General features: G+C 38.2%; 1 long non-coding RNA gene across 3 annotated transcripts in view; it reads right to left on the reverse strand.

Moving 5' to 3' along the window:
• Positions 1-23301, reverse strand: part of LOC129650174 (uncharacterized) — a 129761-nt gene that overhangs the window by 16284 nt on the left and 90176 nt on the right. The window contains exon 5 of one of the 3 annotated variants that reach the window (XR_008713649.1): positions 14705-15740. The exons of the other annotated variants lie outside the window; for them this stretch is intronic. This is a non-coding gene — a long non-coding RNA (uncharacterized LOC129650174). Of the gene's footprint in view, positions 1-14704; positions 15741-23301 lie in introns of those variants that run through there. 3 annotated transcript variants of the gene reach the window in all.

A 23301-nucleotide genomic window follows, 5' to 3' on the forward strand; every position in this document is an offset into this window, starting at 1 on the left:
AATGTAATATTGTAAAGCCACTTTAATACAATTCATTTAAAAAATAAAAGTATCAACTCCCTTGTGTTGAGAGTAAATGGGTGAAAAATTTCAAGGTATTTACTCAGTTTCACTAACATTAAGCCCTTGTAACTTGAATGCATGCTGAGAGATTTTTTTCTTTCCTGTTTTGAGGATTTAAGGAGTCACATCTTCCAAGGGGATTCAGTTCTACATTCTGACCATAACTTAAAGTCATAGTTCTCTAAACTGCCCTAAATTTTCCTTCTGGAATGTAGATCTATTCACATCACTCCTTTATAAAATTCTTCCATGCACTGAGCTCTTGACTTTTGATTTCATTGCCAATAATTCCTGGGCACAATAGGTGGACCAAAAAGCAACGTTTATCCCCAATGGAGAGACATGCTATGGTCCGTTCTCTCTCACATACAAGCATGTGACTCACGTGGCACAGGTCATGGTTTGGGTTTACCGTAAACTCAATTTGGATCACAGTTACACTGATTTGAGTAAACCACACAGGCAGTTGCAGCGTCAACTATCATAGATGCATAATCCAAAGGCAATTGAACATCAGAAGTGTATGAATGTGTATCAGTCAGACTGAAATGAGGGTGTGCCATTCTGAGTACTGCAGCCCTACAAGGGGAGTGGGAGGTGTTTGCATTCAGGAGCTGCTGTTACTACTGTCAGGTACGAGCCTTTGGAAAATCTGACGCCTGTCAATCGATGGCGCAGGAGCGGTCAAGAGGAGCTACCCCACGTCCAAGGTCAGGGGCGGTGGCGGAGGGGAGCTACCCCACGTCCAAGGTTGAGGGTGGCGGCAGACAGGAGCTATCCCACTTCCAAGGTAAGGAGCAGCAGCTGCGCTTTGCTGGAGCAGCTGTGAAGAGATACCCCACGTCCAAGGTAAGAGAAACCCAAGTAAGACGGTAGGTGCTGAGAGAGGGCATCAGAGGGCAGACAGACTGAAACCATAATCACAGAAAACTAGCCAATCTGATCACATGGACCACAGCCTTGTTTAACTCAATGAAACTAAGCCATGCCGTGTGGGGCCACCCAAGATGGACGGGTCATGGTGGAGAGGTCTGACAGGACGTGGTCCACTGGAGAAGGGAATGGCAAACCACTTCAGTATTCTTGCCTTGGGAACCCCATGAACAGTATGAAAAGGCAAAATGATAGAATACTGAGAGAGGAACTCCCCAGGTCAGTAGGTGCCCAATATGCTACTGGAGATCAGTGGAGAAATAACTCCAGAAAGAATGAGGGGATAGAGCCAAAGCAAAAACAATACCCAGTTGTGGATGGGACTGGTGATAGAAGCAAGGTCTGATGCTGTAAAGAGCAATATTGCATAGGAACCTGGAATGTCAGGTCCATGAATCAAGGCAAATTGGAAGTGGTTAAACAGGAGAGATGGCAAGAGTGAACATTGACATTCTAGGAATCAGCGAACTAAGATGGATTTGAATGGATGAATGTAACTCAGATGATCATTATACCTACTACTGTGGACAAGAACCCCTTAGAAGAAATGGAGTAGCCCTCGTAGTCGACAGAAGAGTCCAAAATGCAGTACTTGGATGCAATCTCAAAAACGACAGAATGATCTCTATTCATTTCCAAGGCAAACCATTCAATATCACAGTAATCCAAGCCTATGCCCTGACCAGTAACGCTGAAGAAGCTGAAGATGAATGGTTCTATGAAGACCTACAAGACCTTCTAGAACTAACACCCCCAAAAGATGTCCTTTTCATTATAGGGGACTGGAATGCAAATGTAGGAAGTCAAGAAACACCTGGAGTTACAGGCAAATTTGGCCTTGGAGTACAGAATGAAGCAGGGAAAAGGCTAATAGAGTTCTGCCAAGAGAACACACTGGTCAGAGCAAACACCCTCTTCCAACAACACAAGAGAAGACTCTACACATGGACATCACCAGATGGTGAGCAACAAAATCAGATTGATTATATTCTTTGCAGCCAAAGATGGAGAAGCTCTATACAGTCAGCAAAAACAAGACTGGGAGCTAACTATGGTTCAGACCATGAACTCCTTATTGCCATATTTAGAATTAAATTGAAGAAAGTGGGGAAAACCACTAGACCATTCAGGTATGACCTAAATAAAATCCCTTATGATTATACAGTGGAAGTGAGAAATAGATTTAAGGGACTAGATCTGATAGACAGAGTGCCTGATGAACTATGGACGGAGGTTTGTGACATTGTAAATGAGACAGGAATCAAGACCATCCCCAAGAAAAAGAAATGCAAAAAAGCAAAATGGCTGTCTGAGGAGGCCTTACAAACAGCTGTGAAAAGAAGGGAAGTGAAAAACACTTCCCTTGTGAAAAACACAAAGGTGAAATGGCAAGACACACCCATTTGAATGCAGAGTTCCAAAGAGTAGCAAGGAGAGATAAGAAAGCCTTCCTCAGTGATCAGTGCAAAGAAATAGAGGAAAACAATAGAATGGGAAAAACTAGAGATCTCGTCAAGAAAATTAGAGATACCAAGGGAACATTTCATGCAAAGATGAGCTCAATAAACGACAGAAATGGTATGGACCTAACAGAACCAGAAGATACTAAGAAGAGGAGACAAGAATACACAGAACTGTACAAAAAAGATCTTTCTGACCCAGATAATCCTAATGGTGTGATCACTCACACTCACCTAGAGCCAGACATCCTGGAATGTGAAGTTAAGTGGGCCTTAGGAAGCATCACTATGAACAAAGCTAGTGGAGGTGATGGAATTCCAGTTGAACTATTTCAAATCCTGAAAGATGATGCTCTGAAAGTGCTGCACTCAATATGCCAGCAAATTTGGAAAACTCAGCAGTGGCCACAGGACTGGAAAAGGTGAGTTTTCACTCCAATCCAAAGAAAGGCAATGCCAAGGAATGCTCAAACTACCGCACAATTGCACTCATCTCACACGGTAGTAAAGTAATGCTCAAAATTCTCCAAGCCAGGCTTCAGCAATACGTGAACTGTGAACTTCCAGATGTTCAAGCTGGATTTAGAAAGGGCAGAAGAACCAGAGATCAAATTGTCAACATCCACTGGATCATGGGAAAAGCAAGAGAGTTCCAGAAAAACATCTATTTCTGCTTTATTGACTATTCCAAAGCCTTTGACTATGTGGATCACAATAAACTGTGGAAAATTCTGAAAGAGATGGGAATACCAGACCACCTGACCTGCCTCTTGAGGAATCTGTATGCAGGTCAGGAAGCAACAGTTAGAACTGGACATGGAACAACAGACTGGTGCCAAATAGGAAAAGGAGTATGTCAAGGCTGTATATTGTCATCCTGCTTATTTAACTTATATGCAGAGTACGTCATGAGAAATGCTGGGCTGGATGACGCACAAGCTGGAATCAAGATTGCCGGGAGAAATATCAATAACCTCAGATATGCAGATGACACCACCCTTATGGCAGAAAGTAAAGAAGAACTAAAGAGCCTCTTGATGAAAGTGAAAGAGGAGAAAAAATTGGCTTAAAGCTCAACATTCAGAAATCTAAGATCATGGCATCCGGTCGCATCACTTCATGGCAAATAGAGGGGGAAACAGTGGAAACAGTGACAGACTTTATTTTTTGGTGCTCCAAAATCACTGCAGATGTTGATTGCAGCCATGAAATTAAAGGATGCTTACTCCTTGGAAGAAAAGTTATGACCAACCTAGACAGCATATTAAAAAACAGAGACATTACTTTGTCCACAAAGGTCCGTCTAGTCAAGGGTATAGTTTTTCCTGTAGTCATGTATGGATGTGAGAGTTGGACTATAAAGAAAGCTGAGCACCAAAGAATTGATGTTTTTGAACTGTAGTGTTGGAGAAGACTCTTGAGAGTCCCTTGGACTTCAAGGAGATCCAACCAGTCCATCCTAAAGGAGATCAGTCCTGGGTGTTCATTGGAAGGACTGATGCTGAAGCTGAAACTCCAATACTCCACCTGATGCAAAGAGCTGACTCATTTGAAAAGACCCTGATGCTGGGAAAGATTGAGGGCAGGAGGAGAAGGGGATGATAGAGGATGAGATGGCTGGATGGCATCACTGACTCGATGGACGTGAGTCTGAGTGAACTCCGGGAGTTGGTGATGGACAGGGAGGCCTGGTGTGCTGCAATTCATGGGGTCACAAAGAGTCGGACACGACTGGGCGACTGAAATGAACTGAAAGTATCAGCTTGTTGTTGCACTTTCAACCTTCCAGCTTCGTCCTCTGCCACTAGCCACATGTATCACATTTCTCACTACAAGGACTGACTTGTGCCCTATATGATACCTCCATTGCTTTGCACATTCAGCACTTCCTTTCTGCAATGCCCTTTCTCAGTCCTGCTGTGTGGAACTTTTCTTTGACGATCCTCCTGAATGACTTCTCTACAAAAGTGTTCCTTCTTATTTTACCACCCCTGTAAAATATATTCCTTCCTTGGACATTTAAGTCTGCTATTCCTTTTCTTAATGATAATGTAATTCATTATCTACACAAAGTTAAAAAGGAAGGAGGAAGGAAGGAAGGGAGGGAGGGAAGGAAGGAAGGAAGGGTAAAGGGAGGAATGAAGATAGAAGATAGAAAAGATAGAAGAAGAAAGAAAGATGGAAAAGAGGAAGGGATGGTAAGAAGATAGGTGGAACAGAATGCAGAGGGGAAGCAAAAGGGAAGGAGGGAAGGAAGAATAAATGTCGGGAGAGACATGGGGAAGAATGGGGAGATGGTTTAGGATAGAGGATAAGCATTACTAGAAGTGTAATATGTGAGGCAGGTTTCTAAAATGATTAGGGACAGAGGATCAAAACTATTGCTTCTCCAGCTATAGCTCCTAACTATCCAGGACTCCATAAAATCTTCTGTAGACTTCTGAAGTCACACATGTCTCACTCCTTGAGGTTTAATCCACCTGTCCCCATGCCCAATCAGGTTCACCTGGCAAATTCATCTTTCTCTGTAAACTCCTCTCCTGGCCTTATCATGATAAGAGCTTTCAACTCTGTCTTGCCCTGTGTTACGTCATGAAGCATCCTGTATTAATTTGATTATGGAGGTCACCATGTGCTTTTCTCTTCTTCTTCATCTCCAGGAGCAGGTAACAAGAGGGTTTCTTTGGCAGAGCAAATGAATATTTGCTTATTTATTAATATACTCATCCCCACCTCCCACTCCTATTCCAGTCACAGACTCAGCAAACATTTTCTGTGTGGTATTAAATGAAAGGTACTTGCCAGGGGCTGCATAATCTACTCAGATTAGAGAAATGAATCATTCTTTGAATCTTTCTTTTCAAGACTTTTCTTTTGCTCTCTTCCTCTCACAAAACCCCACATAACTGTTCTTATCTTATTTCCTTTGTGGGTCTCTATATTATTCTTTGCAGCAATTTTGATTAAAACTTTTTTAACCATACAGCAACAGTCAAGCAACAGCAGTTCCGGAAGCATCTACATAGTGCTGAGTTCATTCTTCAACCTTTCAGGCAAAATTTTGCCAAGAAGCCCTTCTCCTGCCCAATCTCCTTGGAAACATTTTGCCTCACCCAAGTGGCTAGGGTGCTTTTTCCTCAGGTTTCTATTTTAGGGTTTGTCCCCCAGAAAATCCCTGACACAAGACTTGGGTTCAGGCAGTCTGTTTGAGGTAGTTTCTACCATTTCAGCCAGGAGTGACTTTAAGAGTGACCTTACAGGCTTTACTGTGCCCTGGTTTGGGAGCAGATAGCAGACATCACCTTATCCTGATTTACACGGGAGTAGAAAAGCTGGTGACCTGGAGCCAGCTTATATTATCTGTCTTCACCTTTCATTATTTCTTAAATGAATGCAAAGTTTTAACTAGAAACCATTCAAGAGGTAGATATTTCAATGGTAGTTCTTTCAAATCTTTTCAGAATTTTATTTCTTAGCAGAAAGAAAAGAGGGGTGGTGGTGGCATTTTCATTCTTATTAGTTCAGCTTTGCCCTAAACAGTGGTCTAATCTGCTTAGAAGCAACCCAGGGCTTATGCCAGGGGCCCTAGGGCCTTCCAGAGGCTTGGCTCCAAAGTCAGTTCTGTTTCCTGTGACCATGTTATTCCCATTCATCACTGTGTTGCTTATGATCATATATTTATTATTTAAAAAGTGGAAACATACAGATTGTTTTCAATTTTAGTTTTTACAGCTTCTCTATGTCTATAAACATAAAGAATGTCTATTTAGAAAACTCAAAAAAAGGGAAATAGAATAAAATGAAAAGATTCAAATTAGCACAGTAATCACTTTTAACATTTTGGCATCTACCTTACCTTTGTATATATAAAAGTTATCCATACATTTTTATGTAAAATTAATAACACATTATACATCTTCACATATAACTTCATTTTTATACCTATCAGGTGTAAATTATTTTCAGTTAAAATTGATTTTTAAAGATTTCAGTTTTTGCACTGTGTAACATTTTACTAGTATTATTTGACATCTTTGAGTAAAGCTGTTTGATTAAAAAAAAAAGGCGAGGCATTCATTTATCTTTCTCTAATGAGTAAACTCATACATAAACCCACCAGTCAGTATTTTGTGGCCATTAAAAATTCACTCTAGTTCAAGAACTAGAAAGTAGCATTAAGAAAAAAAAAAAGAGTTTCTTGGCAGTTTATCTAAAGACTGGCCTTTATAGGATATGAATATTTTACAATTTGATTCCTATGAACATTTACATTGACCTTTTTCTCTATTTGCTTTGGAAATGTACAAGATGTGATGAGTCTAAGCATTATCAAACGCTTTTAATAAAAAATAAATTCCATTTATCCAAGAACAAGAAGTCATACTCTTTATTTGAACAATGTTATGCTATGCTATGCTAAGTCACTTCAGTTGTGTCCGACTCTGTGCGACCCCATAGACGGCAGCCCACCAGGCTCCCCTGTCCCTGGGATTCTCCAGGCAAGAACACTGGAGTGGGTTGCCATTTCCTTCTCCAATGCATGAAAGTGAAAAGTGAAAGGGAAGTCCTTCAGTCGTGTCAGACTCTCAGTGACCCCATGGACTGCAGCCTATCAGGCTCCTCTGTCCATGGGATTTTCCAGGCAAGAGTATTGGAGTGGGGTGCCATTGCCTTCTCTGTTGAACAATGTTAGGTAGCTATAAATGAAAAGAAAATTACAGCAAAATGATTGATTAAAAAGAACTTAAAGTCTCTCCCCACTATATAAATGCACCCATTTATGGGCAGGGAGCCCCCTTTCTCCGAGGAAATGCTGTTCTGAGACCATCAAAATATATGATATATTTTGGAAAATTACTCACTTTTTACAGTGATATACATCTTAAAAAGCACTGTCAAACATACCAGCTTATTGAATTCTCATGAAAAGCCTGTAAGTTGGACAGACCAGGGTTAATATTCTGTTTCATAGGAGAGTTTGGTAAGCCACCTGTCAGATGGCCTCAATGCTCCCCAATCATCATTCATGGCTTCGTTCAATGCTCAGCCCTTGAATGTGGGCTGGGCCTAGTGACTTTTTTCTGAACAACAGAACAGGGCAAAGGTGACAGCATGTCAATCTGTGATAAGGTTAGAAATGACTACAATTTCCATCTTATGAGCAGATTCTCTCTGTTGTTTTCTACTTGCCTGCTTGAATGAAGCAAGGTGTCATGGCTGGGAAGGCCCATGTGACAAGGAACTAAATCCCACCAACAGCCATGTGAGCTTGCAAGTGGATCTTTCTCCAATTAAATCTAGAGACAATTACAGCCCAACCAACTCGTTGCTTGCAGCTCATGGGAGACCTTGAAGTACAGAAGCCAGCTAATCCAGGCCAGATCTCTGACCCTTAGAAACTATGAGAAAATAAATGTGTATTGTTGCAAGTCACTTTGCGGCAATGCGTTATACAGCAATAGAGAACTAATACCAATGGTAGTCCGAGGCTGAATGTAACCTGCAGAAATAGTGAAATATGGCCACAATTCTGTGATACACCTGCCATACATAGGTGAGTTCTAGGTCCCCTCCGCTTGCATCTGGACAGGCCTGTGATTGCTTCCGTCCAGAGTTCACTCGAAGTGATGCTATTTGACTTCTAAGGCAGGGATATAAATACATCTTACTTATATCTTTACTTATTTATTATTGTTCTTTTTAATGAATCAAAGTTATACATTTTGTTGAATGTTTATATCTTTATTGAATTATAGTTCACAGGATATACCATTATATTCAAGAATTTTAACTTTTGTGGTTCTAAAGATTTGCAAGTTACTCTGAAGGTCAGTGACAGGTAAATATTTATCATTTTATTGGGCACACACAATTTTGATGTTCGGTTAATAAAACATTCACTTTTGAAGCCCTGAGGTGCTGTTAAAGAAGTCCTACAACCCTGAGGCTGCCATGCTGTTAGGAAGCCCAAGCCACTTGGAAAGGCTTCATGTAGGTGCTCAGGATCACAGTCATAGTTGAGCCTACTTATCCAAGCCCAAGCACCAGGCAAGTAAGTGAAGAAGATTCCAGATGATTCCAGCCTCAGTCATTCAAATCTTCTCAACTGAGTCCCTGAACATTGTGAAGCAGAGACAATTCATGCTCACTATGCACTTTTAAAATTCTTAACCATGGGATTTCTGAGCATAATGAAATGCTCAGAATCGTTGTCTTATTCTACTGCTCTTTGGGGTGGTTTGTTGCACTGTAAGAGCTGGAACAGTGCCCAGAGCCACATGCACAGCTTGAAAGAAGTAGAGTTGGAACTGAGATCCAAGTTTTCTCATTCTCACTTCAGCATTCTTTCTGCCGTTCCAGATGTTGCCTTTCTATCTAGGGTATTTATATTTCCTTTTACTTGTTCGGAGAGAATCTCTAGTACAGTGGTGGTCACCTTTGGCAGCACACTGGAACCACTATGAAAGTACTGATTTCTTGTTCCCACCACCAAAGATGCTGACTCTTTGGTCTGGTGTGCAGCCAAAGCATCAGGATTTTTATAAAAGTTCCTAGCTGATTCTAATATACAGCCATGTTTGAGACCCACTACTCTATACATGCTTACCTCTGCCAAAGGTCACACTTGGTAAAGATCAAATCAATTCTCAATGATCCATCCTAGTGAAACAAAGCAGATTCGTAGAGAATCCAAAAGAGCAGATTATTTTAAAATCATAGTTCTATTAAATATAGATTATGTGTGTGTGTGTATGAAAGTACACATGAACACCACTGTGTATGTGATTATTTCGGAGGAGGAAGATAAACTTTCCAACTTGTGTATGCCAGGCAGCATGTCAAGCACCAGGAGTTGCAATAGTGCTAAGCCCTAATATGTTTGCAGTAAAGAAACTTACCCTTCAGTAATAAGAGAAAGAAGAGCAGAGCCTTGGAACCCAAGAAACCCTAGATTTTGGAAGGATTATTATCCCACCTAATAGGATAATCACATAATAGGACTCATCACTTAGGAAAGTCATGATAAGTATAGAACTGTGAAGTCACATTGAAACATAAGTGCTGAGCACAGTTTATCTTAGTAGCTACATGACTTGCTTCTGGATGCTAGCCTCACAGCGTTCAAAAATCAAAATTGTGCATATGCCCAATAAAATGATAAATATTTACAAGTCATAGAACTTCAGGGTAACTTGCAAATCTTTAGAATCACAAAAGTTAAAATTCTTGAATATGAGGGTCTATCCTGTGAACTCTAATTCAATAAAGATATAAACATTCAATAAAATATACAACTTTGATTCATTAAAGAGAGTAATAATAAATAAGTAAAGATACAAAGAGTGGTATAGGAGCATAGAAGAAACAATTGCTTTTTCTGTGATTTGTTTAAACCAAGAAATGTTAAGAAGTTTGACTTGAAGGAGAAATTATCTAGGCTGTGTGTATGTGTTAGAGTCTACATATACAATTATCCTACATACAAACTACATATTAAATGCTATAAAATTATAGATAAGAATATTATATATAATATAAGAATATTATATATAATATAATAATCAAACGTTTCTAGATCTTAATTATTCCCATTAAAAATGTAATTATGTGATATAATAGACGTGATAACTAGCACTACAGTGGCAATCATATTACAATATATAAACATATCAATCAACATGTTGTACACCTTGAATTTATACAATGTTTAATGTCAAATGTATTAAAAGTGAATTAAACTTAAAAGCTTTGTAAAACAAATGAAACCATAAAGAAAATGAAAAGACAACCCACAGGATGGGAGAAAATATTTGCAAATGAAGTGATTGACAAGGGATTAATCTCCAAAATATACAAACACTTCATGCAGCTCAGTGTAAAAAAATGAACCAAAAAAATGGGCCAAAGATCTAAATAGCATTTTTTCAAAGCAGACAGATGGCTAAACAGCACATGAAAATATGCTCAACATCATTAGTTATTAGAGAAACACAAATCAAAACTACAATGTGGTATCACTTCACATTGATCGGAATGGCTATCATCAAAAAGTACACAATCAATCAATGCTGGAGAGGGTTTGGAGAAAAGGGAACTCTTCTACACTGTTGGTGGGAATTTAAATTGGTACAGCCACTATGGAGAAGAGTATGGAAGTTCCTTAAAAATTAATAATAGAGCTACCATATGATCTAGCAAACTCACTCCTGGGCATATATTCAGAGAAAACCATAATTTGAAAAGCTACATGCACCCCAGTGTTTGTTGCAGCACTGTTTATAATAGCTAGGACATGGAAGCACCAAAGTGTCCATCAACAGATGAATGGATAAAGAAGATGTGGTACATATATACAACGGAATGTTACTCCACCATAAAAAGGCAGCAATATGGCTGGACCTAAAGATTGTCATATTGAACAATGTAAGTCAGAGAAAGACAAATATGTGATATTGCATATATGTGGAATCTAAACAATGGTACAAATGAACTTACTTACAAAGTAGAAATAGGATCACAGATGTAGAAAACAAATTTACAGTTACCAAGGGGTCAGAGGGAGATGGATAAACTGGGAGACTGGGATTGACATATACGTACTGCTATATATAAAATAGATATCTAGTGAGAACCTACTGTATAGCACAGGCAACTCTACTTAATACTCGGTAATGGCCTAAATGGGCAAAGAATCTAAATGAGAGTGAGTATATGTCCATGTATAACTGATTCAGTTCGCGGTATAGCAGAAAACCAATTCAACATTGTAAATCAACTATACTCTAATAAAAATTAACAAAAAAAGAAAATTATTCTGCATTAGCTGAGACATGACTGAACAAAATCATGGTTCTAATTCTAAATACATTTGCATTCCTCACAACACAGCCCTGTGATAAAGAGCAGGTTCTCCTTTTAGTGCACATCACCTGTGTGTGTGCTGATAGAATACATGAATTCTGTTTTTATCCTTCTGTTCTGACTCTACAGGTATGTGTGTTTCCCTGACTGGCTGCCCATTAAATTAGACTCTGTCATTTACAACATGCTTTTGCTTGGTGTTAGCCTTAAATTGTGTCCAAGAATCATCCTCCTTGGCCATCCTAGAGCTTTCACTTCTTTATGAGTTTAAAAAAAAGCACCATGTTTTCTCATTTCCTATTTCAAAGTTCATACTGAAGACATGGTACACAATAAACCTCAGTGCTGCTTGGGTGAGTCTTCATAGAAGAGATATTTTTTGAGCTGGTCCTGAAGGAAGCCTGTTGGAAACTCTGAAGTACTAAACACACTCAGTACAAAGCCTTCAGAAAGTCTGTATCACAGGGAATCAAGAAGTAAAACTGGTGAAAGTTAAATCACAAAACAACACTGCAAGATATGTCCAAAAAAACTTAAATATTTGGCCAGTTCTTGGTATAGATAACTGATACTGGTTTAGAACAGGGAGATACCTCCTTGACAAGGAGTAGATTGAATTAGATAGACCTCAGCAGACACTGAACTTGTGGACGTGAACACATGTGGAAAGATGGAGTAGCAGGAGAAGTAAAGGAAGAACAGGGTGTAAGAGGGAACATCATTGCCTGCCCTCACAGAGAGGAAGGGCTCGTCCAACATGTGTTGGTGGCTTATCACCACCACGTTGGAGTAAATTCATATAATTTAGTAATTTAAAGGATTTAATAATCCATAAACATGTACTCCAAAGTTGACTGCAGTATTCTGCTTTTGGTGGCTGCTACTTTCATTTCTATTCATTAGTTCCTCTCCCATGAGCTTGCCACACATCTGCGTTTTCACAAGACAGTGGGTATTTTTGGTGAGCGGACTGGCAAATGAAAGACAGAGGGAACTAGTTGGTTATTTCCAGTAATGACTTGCGGTTTCACCATTAAGCAGAGAAGAGATGCTATGATATGTTGTGGTCTTTCAGCTTTCTATCTATGCTAAGTTCATTTCCCATTTTCTAGGCACTTTCTTGGGCAGCTCTGCAGCAATCAAATTAAGGGGGCTATCACTGTGATAATTAAATGCTTTCAGTTGTTAATGCTTGATGTTGCACCTCCTCCCATGGTAGTACACAACGCAAGAGGTGGAAATACCCTGGAAGCTGGAATTGCCCTGCTCTCAGTGACAGGTAAGAACATGCTTCATAATATTTGTGTAAAACAAAAGTCATTTGTGAAGCAAGTGAAGCCTAAATGCTTCCATCTGTATGTACACCACAAATAACTAAATATAAGGAAAATTTGATAAAAGTGTTGGGGAGCAGGATAAGGCAACTGTTTGATTTTACTTTAAGTTTATAGGAAACAATTTCTAAAAGATTTTTCTGCCTTGAAGATCCTGTTCACATGTTCTCAGAGGTTGGAAAAAAAATATGTGGGTGGGTAAATCCAAAGGCATTTGCTTAGGGCTGGTTCAGATAACCTACTCTGCAGATCTTTATGTGATGACAGCGAATCATCACTTTGATGCATTGCTGATCAATAGAAGGAAATTGTAGAGCAGCAAGTATGATATAACTGTTAAAAGATATGCAAGGAAAGCTGCATGCATGGATAGATGGATGTGTAGACATATCTCTCTAACCATCTATCTACCTATCATTTGTCTATCTATCCATGCAAAGGCAAAACCTACACACCTAACTGCTAATGATGGCTAATTCAGGGAAGGGAATTTGGTAGGGATGGAGTGAGAACAATGAAGACGGAGGACATATTTTACTTACGTATTTCTGTTTTGTTTAAATTGTTTGCAATTAATTACTTCTGAAGTTTAAAGATGCCTCATAAAGAGAAGATAGCAAGTAAATAAATCACCAGCTGGGATCCAAAATATAAAAGTGAGTTGTTTAAAATGACAGCATAATATTTTTTTAGCAGTGACAAATTAACTGCTTTGATCTCGGTATGATGGGTTTATAAAAGCTTATGGGGAAAAATGATAAATATTTAGTTATAACAATTTTTTCAATGGCAAATATCTTGTTCCTTGGAAATGAATCGAAAAGAATAAGAGGTAAAGTATGAGGATGAAAGTGCTACAAAATAGGAAATCCTGGGATTGAGCTGTAACTTTCATGTAAAGGTGCATCTGAGGCAATACAAACAGAACAACGACAACAAAACCCACATGTTTGGATGATAGTGACTGCATTACTTTGTGTGTGTGTGAGTTCTCAATCAGTCCGGCTCTTTGCGACCCAACGGACTGTAGCCCACCAGGATCCTCTGTCTGTTGGATTGTCCAGGCAAGAATACTGGAGTGGGTTGCCATTCCTTTTTCCAGGGGCATTCCTTCACAATGTAAATTCAATTTAATAGACTTGTGATTATATAGTGTTATGGACTCAACTGTGGCCCCCATCCCCCAAAATCTGTATGTTGAAGCCCTAACCTCCACTGTAACTATATTTGGAGGTAGGTCTTTAATGAGATAATTAAGGTTATATGAGGTCATAAGGGCAGGGTCCTAATCCAATAGGACTGATGTCTTTATAAGAAGAGGGAGACACTCCAGGAATGTGTGTACACAGAGAAAGGCCAGTGGGAAGGTGGCCATCTACAAGCCAGGAAGAAAGGTCTCACCAGAAGCCAATCTTGCTAGCAACTTGATCTTGGACTTTCCAGCCTCCAGAACTGTGAGAAAATAAATTTCTACTGTTTAAGCCACCCAGTCTATGGTATTCTATTATGGCAGCCCAAGCTAATACATTTACCTTACCATATGCAATTTGTGCGAGAGTAGAAGAATGATTACAGAAATGAACAATACCAGGACTCTGCCTTCTAGGATCGAAGCACAGTAATACATGATTAAGAACATGATTCTGGAGCAAGACTGTACTGTGTGACCATGAGCAAGTTACTTAACCTTTTTGATAATCTATTTCCAATCTGTAAATTGAAGATAATAATAGTATGTAGGTTATAGTATTATGAGGTTAAATGCTTACTATTTGTAAAGAACCTAGAACAATATCTGGAACACAGTAAAAACAATCTAAGTATTTGTTAAACAAATAGATGAGTATTGTCCATTGGAAAAGAGGATATAAGATCAGAAATATGAAGAATAACTTAAAATAGTAATGAGTTATTTATAATTTTCATTTAATACCTCAGATAAACTTAAGCATTCTCTATAAAGATTATGAAGTGCCTCTATTAATGTAAATCCAAATTATGATGTTAAAAAGAAGATGAAATTAATAGTAATATACCAATGTTGCTTTATTAATTGTGACAAGTATACTATATTTCTGTAAGATGTTAATAATAGGGGACATTGACTATGAGATATACAAGAACTCTTTGTGCTATTTTTTCAATAATTATAGGTAAGTCTGAAACTATTCTTAAAAATTATGTTTGGAAAAGAAGATAAACTAAGGAATAATTTTTTACTTTAGTGAAATATTGACCATTAAATAATAAAATTTAGGAGTCTAGCAGTAGTAATTTTTCATTCAAACCTATTTTATAGAGGATGGTTGATTTCAGTTTCCTTTACAAATATCTAATTTTCAAGATCAAATTCATAAGGGAATTAAAAGGACTAGAAAAAAGGGCATTAATTTAGAAGGTGGGATAAATAATGTTTCCCCGAGTTCTGCCTTAAATTAGAGTATGGCCTGGCTCACATCACAGTGACGTCTGGGCATCAGTTTCCCATTGGTCACTTTTCCTCCAAAATTTTAAATTCTAAACCTTTTGGTATCTACTTCACAAACCAAGGCAGCTCCAGGAAGCAGACTCTAACCTATGGAACAGTCATCCAGGCCTAGAGCAAAACTACTGTATGCAGCTGGTGTGCCAATTTTTGAGTATGTGCAAGTGGGTTGTGAAACAACCAGAGAACATACATTATAAAGAGTCAGAATTCAGGGATAGGTTTTCATAGTGTATACTATTCAACAGATCAGTCATTCAGGTTTATATAGGAGTAACTAATGAACCAACCCTGACACTAAAATATTTACATAAAGCTTGCAAGGGGCAATGACATTATAAATAAGTACATGTGCTAAGGGCATGTTATTAACAGATAAATTTTGATGCAGAGAAAGAGGGGGCTGGAAGTGTCCTACAGAGGCAAGGGAGAAAGAAAGTTATGAACTAAGGCAAGAACATTTCAAGCCAAAGAGAAGAAAGCATATAAAGGTTAAAAGAGTTGACACCATCATATCATCAGCCTGATGCCAACTGATGTTGAAGAATGCCATCACAGATATACTCTGATGAGATAATACACAGTTCTGGTTCTGAAGGCCACCTGTTGAAAAAGCAGGAATAATGACACCTGTTCAATCAATACATCTGGTGAGAAATTCAGTTGTCCCTGAAGTCCTTTTCTATTCCACTACTAGTTTAAATTGTTATTCATGTTGTCAAGTTTACTGTTAAAATTGCATTATTTTCCTTTTGTGAATTACTATCATAACATATTTATATGTATTCAGTGATTACATGTAAAAGAAAATAATGATTTGTAGGCTATAATTTCTTTTTTGCCTAAAGAACTCATATTCTCATCTTAGCAAATTATAAAACCCATGAAAGCCCCACATCCTTCATGTCCTGCATGTTGTTTGATTAGATGTGAATACACACAGATGTGCAGTGAAGTTTATTTTTCTTTTAACAATTTTAAAAGCATTGATTTAGACAGAAGTTCAAGAAAATGGACAGCTACTGTATTGGCTTTGGTCTTGATATAATTTAAAATATGTGTGCTTAAAATACTGAAAACTAACAGCACTCCTAATTGTTCTAACACTATTAACCATTTTGAGTCAATCTTTTTGGGCAGACATATATAAACAGAATATTTACATTCTAGAAAACAATGATGTATTCTAGGTAGAGTAAAAGAGATTCTCTTCTGCTTATCTTCTGTCTAGAAGCATGTTTTATCAAGCATAAGTCTGGACAGAAGTAGTGAGATTTTTGTGTTTTTTTTTTTTTTTTTTTAGTCAAGAGAAAGCTCTTCTGAACTGAAGCAACTTAGGCAACAATTGTTCTTTACAACTCTAGCTCTCAGGATGTAAACACCGTGTCTAACAACCAAAAACATGTCCTGAAGCTGCAAATACATCCAATCTATATGTTTATGCAATCAGTTTATTATGTTTGATCTATATGTATATGTAATCAGCTAAATAAAACTTTGCACTTCAGGACTTCCTTGGTGGTCCAATGGTAAAGACTTAGTGCTTCCTCCACAGGAGGCGCAAGTTCAGTCCCTGGTAGGGGTACTAAGATCTCACACTAGACCAATTTCTAACCATTATATTCTAGCTTAAGGTCACCACATTGTACAACATCAGGAGACTTTATTCACATTTTACTCCACATATAACTCTACAATGAAGTTAGGTGAATTGTGCCCTCTTTGAATTGTACAGCATAGTTTCCCTGCTGCTGCTGCTGCTGCGTCGCTTCAGTCGTGTCCGACTCTGTGCGACCCCATGGACTGCAGCCTACCAGGCTTCTCCGTCCATGAGATTCTCCACGCAAGAACACTGGAGTGGGTTGCCATTTCCTTCTCCAAAGTTTCCCTGCTATAGCTCATAAAAACTATGAAATGAAAAATGTGTATCAATAAATCTCATTACTAAATTCTTCCTCTCACTTTTAGCGAAATCAGACTTTCAAAGACCATAGTATAATATTTTTCAAAGAGAGATCTTGTCTTAGATGTTTTATTTTGTTTTCCTTTTCCTTCTAGCATTCCCTTCTTTGGGACAAAGACTCTTCCCCCACTCCCAGCAATTTTGGTGATGATATCAATCTCCGGTGATTATTACAGTGATGGACATGGCATCCAGGCCTGACCAATTATGGGAGGTATTGCCTGGAAGACAGTGATTGGTCCAAGGGTCAGCACGTGATCCCAGCAGGGCCAATCATAGTTCTTCCATAGGTTTGCTATGTGGATGTAGTGCTGTGAACATGTATTTCTCGGGACGTTGGCAGCAATTTCCTCTATTAGAGGGAAATCACCTATGTAAAATTAGAGCAAGAGGTAAAAGCCAAGTAGAGAAAAGAAAAGTAAAGGGATGAGAAACAGAAGAAAATATTCCTGAGGACATCTACTTGAGTCCTTGAATTTACCTCTAATCTCCCAGCTATGTTTGAAAATTACTTATTTTGTGTGCAAATAACTTGATTACCAGAACTCATGATTACAAGTTTTTCATTCCTCCCAGGAGACTATTCTGAGTCTGGTCAACTTAAAGCCATATAATTCTACATCCTCTCTCAGAAATAGAAACAGAAAAGAAATTATTTAAAACACTGGTGTTATTAATTCACTTGATCCAAGATATTAAGGCAATGTTTCCAGGAATAGTTAAGGTTACTAATGCTATATAGCAGATATAGTGAGTGAAATTTTAAAAATATCTTCTTCATTATAAAACTTTTCAAAAGAGCACAGTTTTTTTAGAATAAGATAAGGGCTACTTATATCACTACCACCAAGTGTTACCAAATCTTCACATGTTTTCACACTGCTGCTGCTGTTGCTGCTGCTGCTGCTGCTAAGTCGCTTCAGTCGTGTCCGACTCTGTGCGACCCCATAGACGGCAGCTCATCAGGCTCCACCGTCCTTGGGATTCTCCAGGCAAGAACACTGGAGCAGGTTGCCATTTCCTTCTCCAATGCATGAAAGTGAAAAGTGAAAGTGAAGTCGCTTAGTCGTGTCGGACTCTTAAAAGTGGAATTAATTTTCCCTTTTATGTGCTATAGATTCTTTCCCATATTAAGTGCACAGAGGAAAAGTCAAGATATGAGCATTAATTCTCATCCAAATTCTGTCAGTAATTTATGTCCCCACTTAAAAACCCCAAAAATAAAATCAAATCATACTTCTTAGGATGATTGTGGGAGTCAAGTGATATATACATATAAATCAAGTACCATGACCAGAATTTAACCAACCGGATGGAAGCTGTCTAATAAATGGTAATTGTTATTTTATAAACGAGGAGACTAAGGCATAGAGCGCAAAGAAAGCAAATAAAAGCCTTTAAAAAAAGAAGAGTTTTGATTCTAAATGCCATGTTCCAATCTCCTTCTCTGCCCTTCCAGCGAAGCAGTCTGCAAAAAGCTTCTTCACACTTTCTTCTATTTGATCTTTATAACAACCCTAAGAGGTTTATGCAGAAAATTGCTCTTTATCTCTGTGGGGAAGTGAATTTTAATGGATGAGTTTTAATGGCTGTTTAAGCTAATTGAAAAGATGGGCCAGCATCACAACTCCAACATGAGAAGTTGAAGAGAGAGACAAAGAACAACACATTCGTGAACTGAGAAGCCAGAGAATACAAGGCTGATGGCACTACTCAGAACATACACATTCAAGAGTGACTTGCAAAAACTGGACTCTAAACTCACGCTCACCTGATACTCATAGGCAGTTCCCTTTTTTTTTTTTTTTGTTATTTTAGTTACTTATCCAAAAGCAGTGGAAAGAGGTTCCAGAAGGACATAAAGAAAGATTTTCCTTATTCCCTTAATCCTCTTCATGCTCAGGAGGCAAAGTTGCTGCTCTTACTATTTTAAATAAGGTAACATTTAATACAATTGGTAACATTCAGAATTCCTGCTGCTGCTGCTAAGCCACTTCAGTCCTGTCCTACTCTGTGCGACCCCATAGACGGCAGCCCACTAGGCTCCCCCGTCCCTGGGATTCTCCAGGCAAGGACACTGGAATGGGTTGCCATTTCCTTCTCCAATGCATGAAAGTGAAAAGTGAAAGTCAAGTTGCTCAGTCATGTCCGACTCTTAGCGACCCCATGGACTGCAGCCTACCAGGCTCCTCTGTCCATGGGATTTTCCAGGCAAGAGTACTGGAGTGTGTCAGAATTCCTAATTTGTACAAAACACTATGAAAGTTACTTAAGCTCTAATTCTTTCAACAATCTTTCTCTGGCAACAGAGAAGCCCTAGATCACCCAGCTGGAATTCTCTTTTCTTCTTCCTCTTACTCTTCTTTATTTCTTCCTCCCTCCCTCCTTGTCTCTCTGCCTCTCTCTCTTACACACACACACACACACACACACACACACACTCACACTCACAGAGGCATTTATTTATTTTGCACTGCTGCAGAATGACAACTCTATAATTACCACAAGTTCTGTCTCAAAGTTAAACAGTTACCTTAATGTTTTGTATTCTTTTCCAAACAGAATATCCTCAATTTGCTGTACACCAGAAACTAACAAAACATTGTAAATCAACTATACTTTAATAAAAAAAAATATTTGGGCACCTTCAAAACACTCAAGCCAATGGTTATAAGGGAAAAGACATATTTGGGAAGTTGTGGTGAGTTTACCTTCCATCTTGAACTCTCCATCCATCTAACAGTTTCAATCATCATTCCTAAATATGCACAGACCATTTATTTAGAAAGTATTCACTGAGTATACATGAAAATCCTACAGGCACCATTAACCTATTGGTAAGCAAAAAATTAAAATCCTTTGTGATGGATCAAAGTACAGAGTTCTCTTTCACTGACTATAGTAAGATGAAAGAGGGAAGTTATTAACCTGCTGAAAAGTTCAGTAAAGTTCAACTTCATATTATCAAATTCCATTCTCTTTTTTTATCCCATTGGTTTACCCAAGATGGTTAAACCATACTATGGTTTGAAGAATTCATCAGGTAGACTTGAAATTCACATGTATTAGTACTCTGACATATACAGTTTTTAAAGTGAAGAGAAGGAACTCCCTAGAGTTCGGCAGCATCGTGGCCTCAGGATTCTACCTCAGAGACATTTCTTCACATTGTCTACTTTCCATAGATAAGTGGAGTCAAAGACCATACATACACTGTTGTGGCAGAGGCTGTGTTGGTATGGTGAAGAGATTCAAGAACTGACCCTCAGGAGATCTGGATTTTAAAACTCCCAAGTCATTCACTAGCTGGATGACAACAGTGAGCCTCAGTTTTCTTAATAGTAAAATAACAGATTGCATGATTGGATGATTTTGAAGGTCTATTTCAGATAGAAGACATGAATCATTACAGTTTTCAGAACTTTTTAACTACTTCTGATGTCTACATAAAGAATGAATTAGTCTCATTTATCTGTTAATTTATTCATTTAATTATTCATTCATTCATTCCTAGCATACTGCAGTTAATATCATGAGTTTTATGGTCAAGCCCTTTGATTCAGGGCTTGGTATCTCTACTTACTAGATAAATGACCACAAACAATTAACTTACTAACTTCTTTGTGACCCTGTTTCCTCATTTCTCAATGAAAATAATTTTACCTTCATCATAAGGTTACTGGAAGGTGTATTAGTTAAGGACTCTTCAAAGAAACAGAACAAACAGAATGTGTGTGTGGGGGGGGCGGGGAGTGGTGCGTGAGTGTGTGTGTGTGTGTGTGTGTGTGTGTAGAGAGAGAGAGAGTTTAAGGAATTGGCTTACAAGATTGTGAAGGTTGGGAAGTTCACAATCTGCAAGGCAGGGAAGCAGGCAAGACCCAGGGAAAAACTGATACTGCATCTCGAGTTCAAAGGCAATCTGGAGGCAGAATTCCCTCTTTCTTGGAGGACGTCAATCTTTTTCTTAAGGCCTTCAATTGATTGAATGAGGCCCCCCATATTATGGAGGGCAACAGCTTTACCCAAAGTGTATTATTGATTCATATGTTAATCTTATCTAAAAATACTTTTATAGCAACATCCAGATGTATTTGACCAAACTTCTGGGTCCCATGGCCTAGCTAAGTTAACATATAAAATTAACTATCACAGAAGGAATACTGACAAAGTGGGTGACAAACAGCACAATGTCTAACATAAAAAGCAAATAATAAAAAGTATCTATTATTATCACACTTGTTTTGCTGGATATTAGGTTAGGTTCTGAAGACATAACAACTCCATACGATACACTCTTTGTTGGTCCTTAATGAACTTACATTCTAAACATGGACCCTAATAAGCTACCTGACCATTACAATATAGAATTCTGAATACTGAGAGGGAAAGAGTACTATGAGAAATATGAGTGCCATAAGAATACATAAAGGGGCCTCAAATCAGAAAGGATAAAGGGATAACAGCTAAGATCTAATGAGTGAACAGACTTTGGTCAGGTAAATGGACATGGAAGGAAAGAAGTGTATGGCACTAAAAATGAGAAAGAACATTATCTATTCATAGAATGGCAAGTAGTTTATCATTTGTTGGGGCACTGGATGGAAGAAGCAAGTGAAGACAAAAAGAGAGATGGACAGGGTGAAGCCTATAAACAACTCTTGCCAAGATAAGGAGTTTGGACTTTACCCCCAAAGCAATAATGACCTAAATATAGTTGCAATGTTGGGAATAGAGAGAAGAGCCAAATTTGGGAGATCTTAATAGATGGGTGGATAAGACATGATGATGAATTAAATGTTTGAGGTGGAAAGAAGGAGGAATGCTGAATCTTAGGAGTCAGCTGATGCTATGTTTAGAAGCTGCTATAACTTTTTTGGACCCAATAAATGATATCTTGAAGAATATTGGAGAACTTTGCACTAGTCATCTACACTTTCTGTTCTTCATTTTCCTCATCTGTAAAATGAAGATGCTAGACTCAATGCTCTTTGAAAGGCCTGTTTTGCTCTAAAATTCTACAGTCCTATGACTATTTTTTAACTTTGTACATGAATGCATATCTGCATACGGATTTTGTACGACCAACTCAGTAAACTGAAGAGCAATGAACAGTATCATCATAGTGGTATTTAACTATGATTTTGCAATTATTACAGGATGCCACAATGAGAAAGATGAGGAAATTAGATTACACATTCTAGTATCTTTTACAATCTGAACTGTCAGAAAAATATGGGTGGTTGACGTTGCAGATCTAAAAAGATTAGATGAATTGTTCTAACTAGAATCAGAGTTGATAAGGAAATTTCTGTGAGTAGTGAAACAGACCAAAAAGTTGATTGGTGAAAAAAAAATGCATGGGAGAGAGAAATGAGCGAGCATTTCTTTTTCTGCTATGTGTTTTCAAAAAAAAAAAAAAATTGATTGCTCTAGTTTCAAGCACTTGATTTATCTTTTATGACACTTGAAAAATAGTATTTGCTGTATGTGCTACATCACTTCAGTCATGTCTGACTCTTTGCGACCCCATGGACTGTAGCCCACTGGGTTCCACTGTCCATGGGATTCTCCAGACAAGAATACTGGGGCATATTGCCATTTCCTCCTCCAGGGACTCTCCCCAACCCAGGGGTCTAACCTACATCTCTCACAACTCCTGCATTGGCAGGTGGGTTCTTTACCACTAAAGCTACCTGGAAAGACACGTGTTTTTTGCTCTATATTTTAGAGTTTATTTGGTGTTCTAATAAAGGAGCTGCAGAATCAGAGGAAGAAGATGAAATCAAATGAGCATTTGAACTAAAAACCAGTCTAGATGGTCATCAAAATCAAGCTGAATTTAAAATATTATGAAGTCTTTTTGAACAAGAACTGAATGGTGAAAAGATTTTCAGAGATAATCTGGTATAAGCCATTCAGAACCTGGTTGATTGGATACTAGTGTTCCTTTTACCTGGAAAACTTAAGGAAACTAACATAATACTGCAATTCTACTTTCTCCTCTTCTAATAGAGTGCTGGGAACAAATATCTTGCAACATGAATATTGTATTTATTAATATTAGTTATCATTTATTTGGTTGGACTGACAGAAAATGATTAGAAAACATTTTATCAAAAATTCAGAATGCATTTCTAATTTAGATGAAATTCAAGTTGATTGGGAAGGTGTCTATAATTTGCTAGACAGTGTTTTAAAAAC

The sequence above is a fragment of the Bubalus kerabau genome, chromosome 4 (genome assembly GCF_029407905.1).
Source record: "Bubalus kerabau isolate K-KA32 ecotype Philippines breed swamp buffalo chromosome 4, PCC_UOA_SB_1v2, whole genome shotgun sequence".
NCBI lineage: Eukaryota > Metazoa > Chordata > Mammalia > Artiodactyla > Bovidae > Bubalus > Bubalus kerabau.